The 11,006-nt window shown below is 42.7% G+C and overlaps 1 protein-coding gene across 1 annotated transcript in view; it reads right to left on the reverse strand.

Annotated features, from left to right (window-relative positions):
- SLC43A1 (solute carrier family 43 member 1) overlaps positions 1 to 4,088 on the reverse strand; it is a 71,788-nt gene extending 67,700 nt beyond the window's left edge. The window contains exon 1 of the mRNA XM_033920821.1: positions 3,708 to 4,088. The gene's annotated coding sequence lies outside the window, so the exon portion shown is untranslated. The remainder of the gene's footprint in view (positions 1 to 3,707) is intronic.
- Positions 4,089 to 11,006: the final 6,918 nt, after the last annotated feature.

Genomic DNA, 11,006 nt, shown 5'->3' on the forward strand with positions numbered 1-11,006 from the left:
CTGTAATGTGTTATACACAGATGAATAAATAAGAATAAATAAAAAAAAAGTGTAAGATGACACTTATTAGATTACCCTGATACATTTTTTTTGAATTGCTCTCAACATATAACATCCCCTTCCTCAGATTAGAAGGAGCAAAAGTTGGCAATATTAGAAACAGAAATCAGAACAAGAATGCCAGTGTAAAGCCTGAAGGGGAAAGGACAGGGGGAAGGGAGGAATACCGATGTGTGATCTGAACTGTGTTTTATTTAATATTTACCTCAAGGCATTGTCTGAGTCACCTTGTTTAATAAGTACGAAATTCAATATTTATGCCCAGTGTGAACTACTCGCACCCACTGTACCAGATCTACCCACAGCTTCGAGTAAACAAACTGCCAATCAAATAGGAGGAACTCATGAACAGCTAAAAAGCCAACAAATTCTGCCTCAACCCAAGTAAAGCAAAGATTCTGTGAGTTTCTAACAAAAGTTAATAAGTGCTTTATTTCAAAACTAGTCTTTAAGTCCGTTACATTAATGGGTGCTAGAATAGATGTGTGTCTGTCTTTCTCTCTCTCTCCTTGGCCGCTTTCTGTCTGTCTTTCTCTCTTTCTCCTTGGCCGCTTTCTGTCTGTATGTCTTTCTTTCTCTCTCTCTCTCCTTGGCCGCTGTCTGTCTGTCTGTCTTTTTTTTCTGTGTGTTTCTTTCTCCTTGTTCGCTGTTTTTTTTCCTTTCAATCTCTCTCCCTGGCCCCCTGTGTCCTTCACTCCCACCTACCTGTTTTTCAGTGTGTGTGTCTCTATTTCTGTCAGTCTGTCAATGTCCCTGGCCACTTTCCCACCTACCTTTTTTTTTTTTTATCACGCATTGTGTTGGAAAGGGCAACCGGCACACAGGAAAGTAAACCGCCTCGTAGCTCCCAACGTGCGCACGCGCCGAACGCTCCAACATTTCTCTGCCGGCCATGGAGCTACGGACGCACGGAGCCACGGAGATTGAATTGCGCATGCGCGCTAAGGCTCGATTCATCACCTATTTTGATTCCCACAAATTCAAACTACCTTTAGGAACTTATCACCTGTGGCAACTACAAAATCTCCTTCCATATACTGAAAAGATGAATCTGACCACAGGGGTCCTTGCCACGATAGCATCAAAAATGAACTATATCCTGTACCCTGGTCAAACTGAAAAAAAGAGTTGGCACCAGCTAACTCAAAAGGCTGCAAACAGTGCGCCCACATTAGACCCTTTCCGCAAAAGCTACACTGGCTACCAGTACCTTACAGGGCTAAATTTAAAACGTCATGTTTGATTTTCGAGTAGAGAATGACATGGTGACAAAATTCATCACCGTTCCCGTCCCCGCGAATAAACACGGGAAATAATCCCATGTCATTTTTTAGTGTCTATTTCAACCTTGGTCCTTCTACACCAGCATTCTTCAAAGCAAAGCTTGCGGGTCAGTGGTTGTGGCCATTCATACTCTGATTCTTATGTGAGCCAAGGATAATGAAGCCATTGTGACATCACTGATGTGATTGGCTCTTAGGCACTGGTGGAATGAGACATTATGACATCACAATATCTGTTCTGGAATGTTGCTGCTCAATCTCAGCATTCTTCAAAGCAAAGCTTGCGGGTCAGTGGTTGTGGCCATTCATACTCTGATTCTTATGGGAGCCAAGGATAATGAAGCCATTGTGACATCACTGATGTGATTGGCTCTTAGGCACTGGTGGAATGAGGCATTATGACATCACAGTATCTGCTCTGGATACCAGAGACTGTCATTCTGTAGTATCTGTTTCAGCCTCAGTCCTTCTACACCAGCATTCTTCAAAGCAAAGCTTGCGGGTCAGTGGTTGTGGCCATTCATACTCTGATTCTTCCCTCTCTCCTTAAGAATGACATGAAGATGGTTTCCCGCGGTTATCCGCGGGGACGGGAACGGTGATGAATTTTGTCACCGTGTCATTCTCTATTTTCGAGGTCCTCAGACAAAATGGTCCAGAGTTCTTAACTTAGCTCTCTATATACCTACATCAGAAGAATTACACAATATGATATCCACCAGCGAGTCTTCTAAAAGCAATGGTTCCCAACCCTATCCTGGTGGACCACCAGGCCAATCGGGTTTTCAGGATAACCCTAATGAATATGCATGGAGCAGATTTGCATGCCTGTCACTTCCACTATATGCAAATCTCTCTCATGCATATTTATTAAGGCTAGCTTGAAAACCTGATTGGCCTGGAGGTCCTCCAGGATAGGGTTGGGAACCACTGTTCTAAAGCAATGTTCTTCAACCACCGGTCCATGGACTGGTGCCGGTCCGCAGAAATTTCCTGCCGGTCCAGCGGGCCCGAGACAGTGCTCTTCAACCGCCGGTCCGCGGTGCGATCGATGCGGCATTATCTTCGGGCCGGCTCCCTCTTCCTCACAGCCGCAGTGCACAAAGCCGCGGGCAGCGCATCCTGCGCCTGAACCGGAAGCCTTCTCTCCGGCGTCGCAGTGCACAGACATGTGTATCACAAACTATGTGCCATGCAGATTCCAGGTGTGCTGCGAGATGCCGGCGAGGAGGAGATGCCGGCTGACTGCTTAGAGGTCGTGCCTCGTCCTGTAAGCAGTCAACTGGCACCTGCACCGCTGCTCCTTACCTCTCCTTTTGCAGCACCCCTCCCCCACCAGCAGTAATAGGAGGCTCAGCCAACGTGATATCATCACACATGCGCACGATGTCACTGCATCGACGCCCTCTAGCCATAGCCCCCAGATCTCGCTCCATCTATTTTCTGTTTCCAAAACCTTAAAAAGCGTTTGAAAGGGAGACAATTTTCAGGCGCTTCCGAGGCGATTGCAGCAGCAGAGAAGTATTTCAGCGACCGCATATCAGAATATTTTTTTGGAAGGGTTACAGAAATTTCAGACAGGATGTGCCAAGTCTGCTAAACTTAGGGTTGAATAGGTGGCATAACTTGGAACTTTCATGGCTCCACCTCATTCCCTCTTCTTGGTTGGGCCCAGAACTTTTCAGCAGCCCCCAGGTACAGTTAAAATTGTTTTTCCTCTATGTGCATCACTTTGCGCTTGTTCATATTAGATTTCATCTGCCCTTTTGACATTCACAGCTCCCATCTGGCAAGGTCTTAAAGCTTCTCATGGTGTGGGTTTTTGTCATTCGTAAATTTGATCAGTTCACTGCTTGCCCCCTTTTCCAGATCATATCACGAATATGCTAAATAGCACTAGTTCCAATCAGAGGACTAGTGCGCAACATTTTTGGGAGTTCCTTCTTCCTAAAATGTTAGGATTTGTGGCACAGAGCTTAACCTTATTTGACTAAAGCTCCTCTCACCCCCTACACCAGGGGTGTCCAATGTCAGTCCTCGAGGGCCGCAATCCAGTCGGGTTTTCAGGATTTCCCCAATGAATATGCACGAGATCTATTTGCATGCACTGCTTTCATTGTATGCTAATAGATCTCATGCATATTCATTGGGGAAATCCTGAAAACCCGACTGGATCGCGGCCCTCGAGGACCGACATTGGACACCCCTGCCCTACACAGCCCCCGTCCTCTCTGCGGTTTCTAGCGCTAAGCTACTGCCACGTGTATTGGAACGGAAGGCTTCAGCACAGCAGAGCCGCAACAAAGCGGCGGTGTGTGCCGGATCCCCCCTGCCAAACTTTGCAAATTCCACAGCAAAACTTACTGGGCTTCCGCTCGAGCCTCGGGCACAGGCGAGGACGCACTTCACTCCTCCGAACCGGAGCAGGAACGACAGGGCATCCAGCAAGAAGTTCGGACATTCCCAACTGGATCAGGCCAGCGCGGGGGGGGGGGGGTGTGCCTGCCCTCCCCCGATCTCAGCCTCCGAGCTCCCGAAGGGCCGGTTGAGGCTAGTTGCAACGCGTTGCTGCTGCCGACTCCGGAGGGTGATCGACCATATGGTCGGGGGACGAAAGATTGAAGCACGTGTGAGGAAGCGCCCGGGAGTCCCGACTTATAAGGCCATCGCGGGAGGTTTCGCCCTGGCAAGAGAGGAGGGGAGGAGGGGGCGTGGCTTAGTCAGTACAGCCAAGGACTGGGAGAGCTCGAGTCAAATCTAGATTCTCCCCCCACCCCCTCAGGACTAGACGTCATATCAGTTCCTTAGGTGACTCGTCAGCCTTGTCTCCTAGCCCAGTGGTTCCCAACCCTGTCCTGGAGGACCACCAGGCCAATGGGGTTTTCAGGATAGCCCTAATGAATATGCATGGAGCGGATTTGCATGCCTGTCACCTCCCTTATATGCAAATCTCCCTCATGCATATTCATTAGAGCTATCCTGAAAACCCGATTGGGGTTGAGAAACACTGTCCTAGCCCCTAGTTTTCCAACTCCAAAATTTTGATCATTAGAACACATTCGATTAGAGCAGTGATTCCCAACCCTGTCCTGGAGGAACACCAGGCCAATTGGGTTTTCAGGCTAGCCCTAATGAATATGCATGAGAGAGATTTGCATATGATGGAAGTGATAGGCATGCAAATTTGCTTCATGCATATTCATTAGGGCTAGCCTGAAAACCCAATTGGCCTGGTGTTCCTCCAGGACAGGGTTGGGAACCACTGGTCTAGACATGTATTTTGATAGACGGTATATCAAAAATAAAGAAACTTGATTCTATAAAAACTCACACGTGGACATCATACCTTTAAAAACATTAAACGTGTTTGCAGGTATGTGCAGATCGTTCATTAGACTCCTGTTTTTGCATTTGACGGCAGCTGCTCTTTGCTATCCTGCTAGGAGTTGCCATCCTAGGCTACTGCCTAGACCAGGGGTGTCAAAGTCCCTCCTGGAGGGCCGCAATCTAGAGAATGACACGGTGACAAAATTCATCACCGTCCCCGTCCCCGTGGATAACCGCGGGAAATAATCCCATGTCATTTTCTAGTGTCTGTTTCAGCCTCAGTCCTTCTACACCAGCATTCTTCAAAGCAAAGCTTATGGGTCAGTGGTTGTGGCCATTCATACTCTGATTCTTATGTGAGCCAAGGATAATGAAGCCATTGTGACATCACTGATGTGATTGGCTCTTAGGCACTGGTGGAATGAGGCATTATGACATCACAATATCTGCTCTGGAATGTTGCTGCTCAATCTCAGCATTCTTCAAAGCAAAGCTTGCGGGGCAGTGGTTGTGGCCATTCATACTCTGATTCTTCCCTCTCTCCTTAAAGAATGACATGAAGATGGTTTCCCACGGTTATCCACGGGGACAAGAACGGTGATGAATTTTGTCACCATGTCATTCTCTACTGCAATCCAGTCGGGTTTTCAGGATTTCCCCAATGAATATGCATGAGATCTATTAGCATACAATGAAAGCAGTGCATGCACATAGATCTCCTGCATATTCATTGGGGAAATCCTGAAAGCCCGACTGGATTGCGGCCCTCCAGGAGGGACTTTGACATCCTTGGCCTAGATTGGCTGGTGGGTGGACTGGCCCCATCCATATATTATCTCCATCTACCCAACTAGACAGCAAACTCTTTGGGGAAGAACTTTTTGTACCTGAATTACTAATAATGGTGGAGCATTAATCAGAAAGATGGATTAAAAATCTGAAATGTACAGGCAAGCACCTACAGATGGTCAAGCCAGAACCAAGGGCTCCTTTTACAAGGCTACGGTAGAGGTTTCTACTGCTGGCGGCAAGGTAAACACTCCACTGCTTATTGCCCCAGGTACAAAATAAAATTTCTGTCTAAATAGGAGTGGCTGTGTTAATTAATTTTTCAAGGCAATATATAGAAAGAAAACAAACATAAAACAAAGAAAACAAGGTACTGTAATACATTTTTTACTGTATTAAATGCATTTTATAATGAGATAACCCTTCTTCAGATCAGAAAAATACGTCTAAATATGTAAACTGCTTTGATTGTAACCATACTGAACTATACAAAGTAGGGTAAATATAATCAATTACTGATATTCAATTCATTAAAATGCTAAACCAAGAATACAGAAAACAAAAAAAAAAAAACAGTAGATCAAGTCCCATACTCCCATTCCCTTTACTCTAAATATCTGAATGATATTCATAAACAAACCCTTTAGGGGAAGTGGGTGAGCTATAGGAGTAAAGTCAGGAAGTACCTTTCCAAAGAAAGAGTGCTAGATGCCTGGAATGCTCTCCCACGGGAGGTGGTGGAGACAAGAAACTGTTACAGAATTCAGAACTGTGGGAGAACAGGGAAAGGAATGCCTCTGTGGAAAAAGATGTAGCAGAATTAGAAAAAGTGCAGAGTCACCAAAATGATAAAGGGGTGGGAACTTCTCATATGAGGAGAGCCTAGGACTCTTCGGCTTGGAAAAAAAAGGGGGTTTATGATTGAGAACGGGTAAAAGTGATCTTTTTTTTCTTTCAAAAAGTAGAAAGATGAGGGAGTACTCAATGAAATCACATGGAAATACTTTTAAAACAAAGAGAACTTTTTTTTACTAAAAAAAAAAAAGTTAAGCTCTGGAGAAGATGTGGTAACAGCAGTTAGCATATCTGGGTTTAAAAAAGGTTTGGACATGTTCCTGGAGAAAATGTCCATGGGCTGCTATTGAGATGTACATGGGAGCAAATGCTGCTTGCCCTGAGATCAGTAAGCATGGAATCTTGCTATTTGGGTTGTGCCAGGTACTTGTGACCTGGATTGACCACTGCAGGTAGCAGGATACTGGGCTAGATGAACTATTAGTCTGACCCTATGTAGCTATTCTTATGTTAATGGTCCTTTCAGGACCATAAGGATCGTAGGCCAATTTTTGTGGTTTTGACAACATTTTTATGGTAAAAAGGGCTTGCAGATGCCAAAAAATTGATTTTTTTTTGTGAAATATCATTATTTTTAAAAATCACACTTCTGGCTTATGGACAGTGTGGCAAGTGAATCTTCTCGTCAATCTAGCAACGACGCTAATGAATGAATGTCGGAACCAGTTTGTTTACATAAAGGCAGTATCCTATGGAATCCGTACATATCAAATTTAGAACTGTAGACTATCCCAATCAAAATTTATAGGATTTTAAAGTTATGGGACAAATATGTCCCTTGGTCCTGAAAGGGTTTTAAACAGCAACTCCATACGAAGCCACACTCCTAAGGCTTGTGCCCCAATTATGGCTAAGACAGATTTGGATGGCTGGAGTAGGCTCTGATGACAACTCTAGTACTTGAGGAATAAGACCACTGCCAGGCGGACCTCGATGGTCTGTGGCCTAAAAGGGCATGGACAGTTCAAGATTACGTATGCATATGTTATATATCACCAAGCACCTTATGTATGCTGGAAAGTAAACCACATACATTAACACCTTATTCTTACAAAAGTTTCAGAAGCTGTCTTCTCCCACTCAGCATTCACTCACTTGTTTGGCTGTTTTTACTTTTATAATTTCCACTGGGAGTAGTTCAGAATACGGCTGTTCGTCTTATTTTTGGTTTAAAAAAAATGGGAGCATATTACTCCATTCTATCAAAAGCTTCATTGGCTGCCATTGGAATCCAGAGTCTTATTGAAGTTCTCGTGTATCTGCTACAAAGCAGTATTTGGCATGCTGCCAGGCTATCTTACCCCTCATTTTACCCCGAGTTACATTAATAAGAGCTCTCGAAGAGTACACTTGTTTGCATATCCCCCAATAAAATCCTGTCATTACAAAAGGTTCCTCGACAGAACCTTTTCTTTTCAGGTGGCCACACTGAATCACAGCTTGCCAAAATTGTGCTAGAAGCTTCCTCTTTATCTTGATTTTAGAAAACAGATAAAAACTCAACTATTCAAGAGACTGGCAACTTAATGTATCTTATTACTTACTTATAATTTTTATCTCATTTTAAATTGTTTGTATCTTCCCACTGTAAGCTTTTAACTTTGCCGAAATTTTAGATGATTTCGATTTTAAATAAAAATTTGTGATGTACGTATAATGATTGATTGATGGCTGAAGATAAAAATAAATAAACTATTATTATTATTAATTTGTACATTCTATTTGATTCAAATACTTGTACTATAAGTACTTAACTGTATGGTCTTAAATCAGACGGGGGAGATATACCGACATGTTTCACCCATGTGTTTCCAACGGTTTCTTCAAGGCTATCGCTCCCTCCTAAATAACGCACCATTCCAACAAACCATAACACTCAGCAAGAATCATATCATATATTGTTTTGCGTTTTATCTTGTTGGACAGACTGGATGACTATGAGGGTCTTTATCTGCCATTGTAGAATTATTTTATAACAGAGCACTTATATCAAACCTTACACATAAAACACCAACATTTCAAAAGGAGTGGGGATGCCAAACCCAATATAAATTAACCCACTCTGGACCTAATGAAAGAGGTTGCTCTAGAGTAGGGGTGCTCAGTCTCCACAGAGCTGGCTTCTATGCACCTCATTTTTAGTTTAGATATATTTTGATTTTATGTTTTAAGTAATAGGATGGAGCTTGTATGTTAATTAAGGCTTACTTTTTTGCAAAGGCCTTGCCATTTTGAATTTAAACATAGTTTGATATTATGTTTTAAGTTTTGAGGCTGCGTGTTAATAATATGGTATCATGTATCTGTATTGTTTTACTTATGAGTGATGTTACCCATATCAATTTCGGATATACGGGATATAAGTGCTTAAAATAAATAAATAGATGTATTTGGGGCCCTTTTTCTAAAGTTTAGCATTCGCTAAATGCCATGCAGTTCATAGGTTCTCGTACATATAAAACAGGATGTGCACTAATTTAATCTGCATGCGCTACGCTTTTGTAAAAAGGTGCCCCTTTATAAATTACTAGTGCAAATTCTACAGCAATCACAGCTAAAATTAAGCCATAGACATTTATGTCATTGTAAATATTCAACTTAAAAAATACACATGTACAACACAAACCTGCCCTTGCTGTTCTCCTTAACAGTCAACTCAGGTCTCATTGAAGAATAACAAATAATGTGGAACACTGAATGTTACATATAATGTGGACTTAAAACAGAGGAGAAAAGACCTCAAAAAACCCCTGGACCATAATCAAACAGATCATAACCTATTGGGGTTGGTTTTCATCACTGGTCAAAAACCCCTGTGTATAAATTATTTTAACCAGCTTCTTTGTGCTGAAACTCTCAATCTAATTGTGCTCAAAAATTCTGAAAAATTCTGCAATTTCAGAATTTTTGAGCACAATTAAATTGTCCAGCATTATAATAAGCCTTATCAATACCCCCGAGGATCATTAAGATAAGTGCCTGATATTATAAAGCCATATATAACACCATTTGAGAGTTTTAGCACAAAGAAGCTGGTTTTTTGATGCTCAATTGCAAATGAGATTTTGAAAATAAATTATTATCTTAATTTATAATTACACATATTGAATTATGAAAAATTTATTCACATAATTTATAATTACACATATTGAATTATGAAAAAATTTATTCACATAAAAATTAAAATAATTTATACACAGGGGTTTTTGACCAGTGATGAAAACCAACCCCAATAGGTTATGATCTGTTTGATTATGGTCCAGGGTTTTTTTTAGGTCTTTTCTCCTCTGTTATAAGTCCACATTATATGTAACATTCAGTGTTCCATATTATTTGTTGATCTTAGGATTTATATCTTGGACACTTGATTACGTTTCCACCTCATTGAAGAATATCCATCACTGTGTATTTTTATGCTTGGGATAATTTTATACGAAGCCTTTTAGGGACATGTACTGGCGTGTTTACATGTAAAAGACCTTGATTTTTTTTATTTTTATTATTCTTGTAGTGCCAGTATAAGAATCTATATGGAAAGCAGCACAAAATATACAGATTACGCCAGCCCAGTACTGACCCCTAGAGGGTCTAATAGAAATGCAAATACAGTAGTCAGATTTGTCTGGCAGACTATGCAGGGCATTTTCAATGACATACAAATCCAGGCTTGGACATTTTGTGGCAAATACAGCTACACAGAAATCCAATAGCAAACATGACCATTTTCAAAACAGCAAAATGTCTATCTTGTTTTTTTGAAAATGGTTCAAAAAGATGCACATCTGAAAAATGGGCCTAAAAAAAAAGTCTAAAAGAAAAATACACAAACGAGCCATTGGAATATAGGAGAGAGGCCAGCATTTTTAGCAGACTGGCCACACAGACATCCCAGCAGAGCAGTGGGGCACTGCAGTGAACTTCACATAAGAGGTCCCACCTTTATATTGAGTGGTGAGCCCTCCAAAACCTACTGGACCCAACTGTACACCACCACAATAGTCCTTATGTCTGCAGGTCCCATAGGATGGACCCAGCAGCTTTATCCAGCCCCGCTGCCAGTCCTGCACAGCCCAAACCAGGATATTCTCCTGGAAGGAGAGCACCAGTACCCCTGGGAGCCAAGCCCGGCAAGGAGAGGAAACAGCAGCACGCATGGTCCCAGGTGGTCCCATTCCAGTGGCTTGCTCAAGGTCAGACAAATGCCAAAAGCCTAACGCCAAGCTGGCATTAGGGCAGTGTTTCTGTAAGGGTGCCGTTTCTGAGCACTGGGAAAGGTCAGAGTAGCCTGTTTGACTGCATTTACATGCTATTTCCGATCTTCAGCACCCATGCCGTTTGATTGTCCTCTGAGCATGTGCGCAGCCTAATGCCAGCACTAATCTAGCACTAAAAAAGGGGTATGCAATAAACGGCGCCTGTTAATTGAAAAACACCATTTAAAACAGTAAAAATAAAGTGCCAACTGACTCCTATGAGCGTGGCTAACACCAGAAGTGGCATTAGGCGCTATAAAGCACCCACACAGGCACGATTTGGGCCTACATTTCTGGCGCCTTTCATAGAGGCACAGTTCTCTATAGAGCGCCAGTGTGTGATTGACACGATCCACAGCCACCAATATTGATGCCCTATAGAGAATCTGGGCCTATATAGCACCGGTGTTAGGTTAGGGATAGAGAGCCTGTCACCTCT

Source organism: Geotrypetes seraphini, chromosome 14, assembly GCF_902459505.1.
Source record: "Geotrypetes seraphini chromosome 14, aGeoSer1.1, whole genome shotgun sequence".
Taxonomy (NCBI): Eukaryota; Metazoa; Chordata; class Amphibia; order Gymnophiona; family Dermophiidae; genus Geotrypetes; species Geotrypetes seraphini.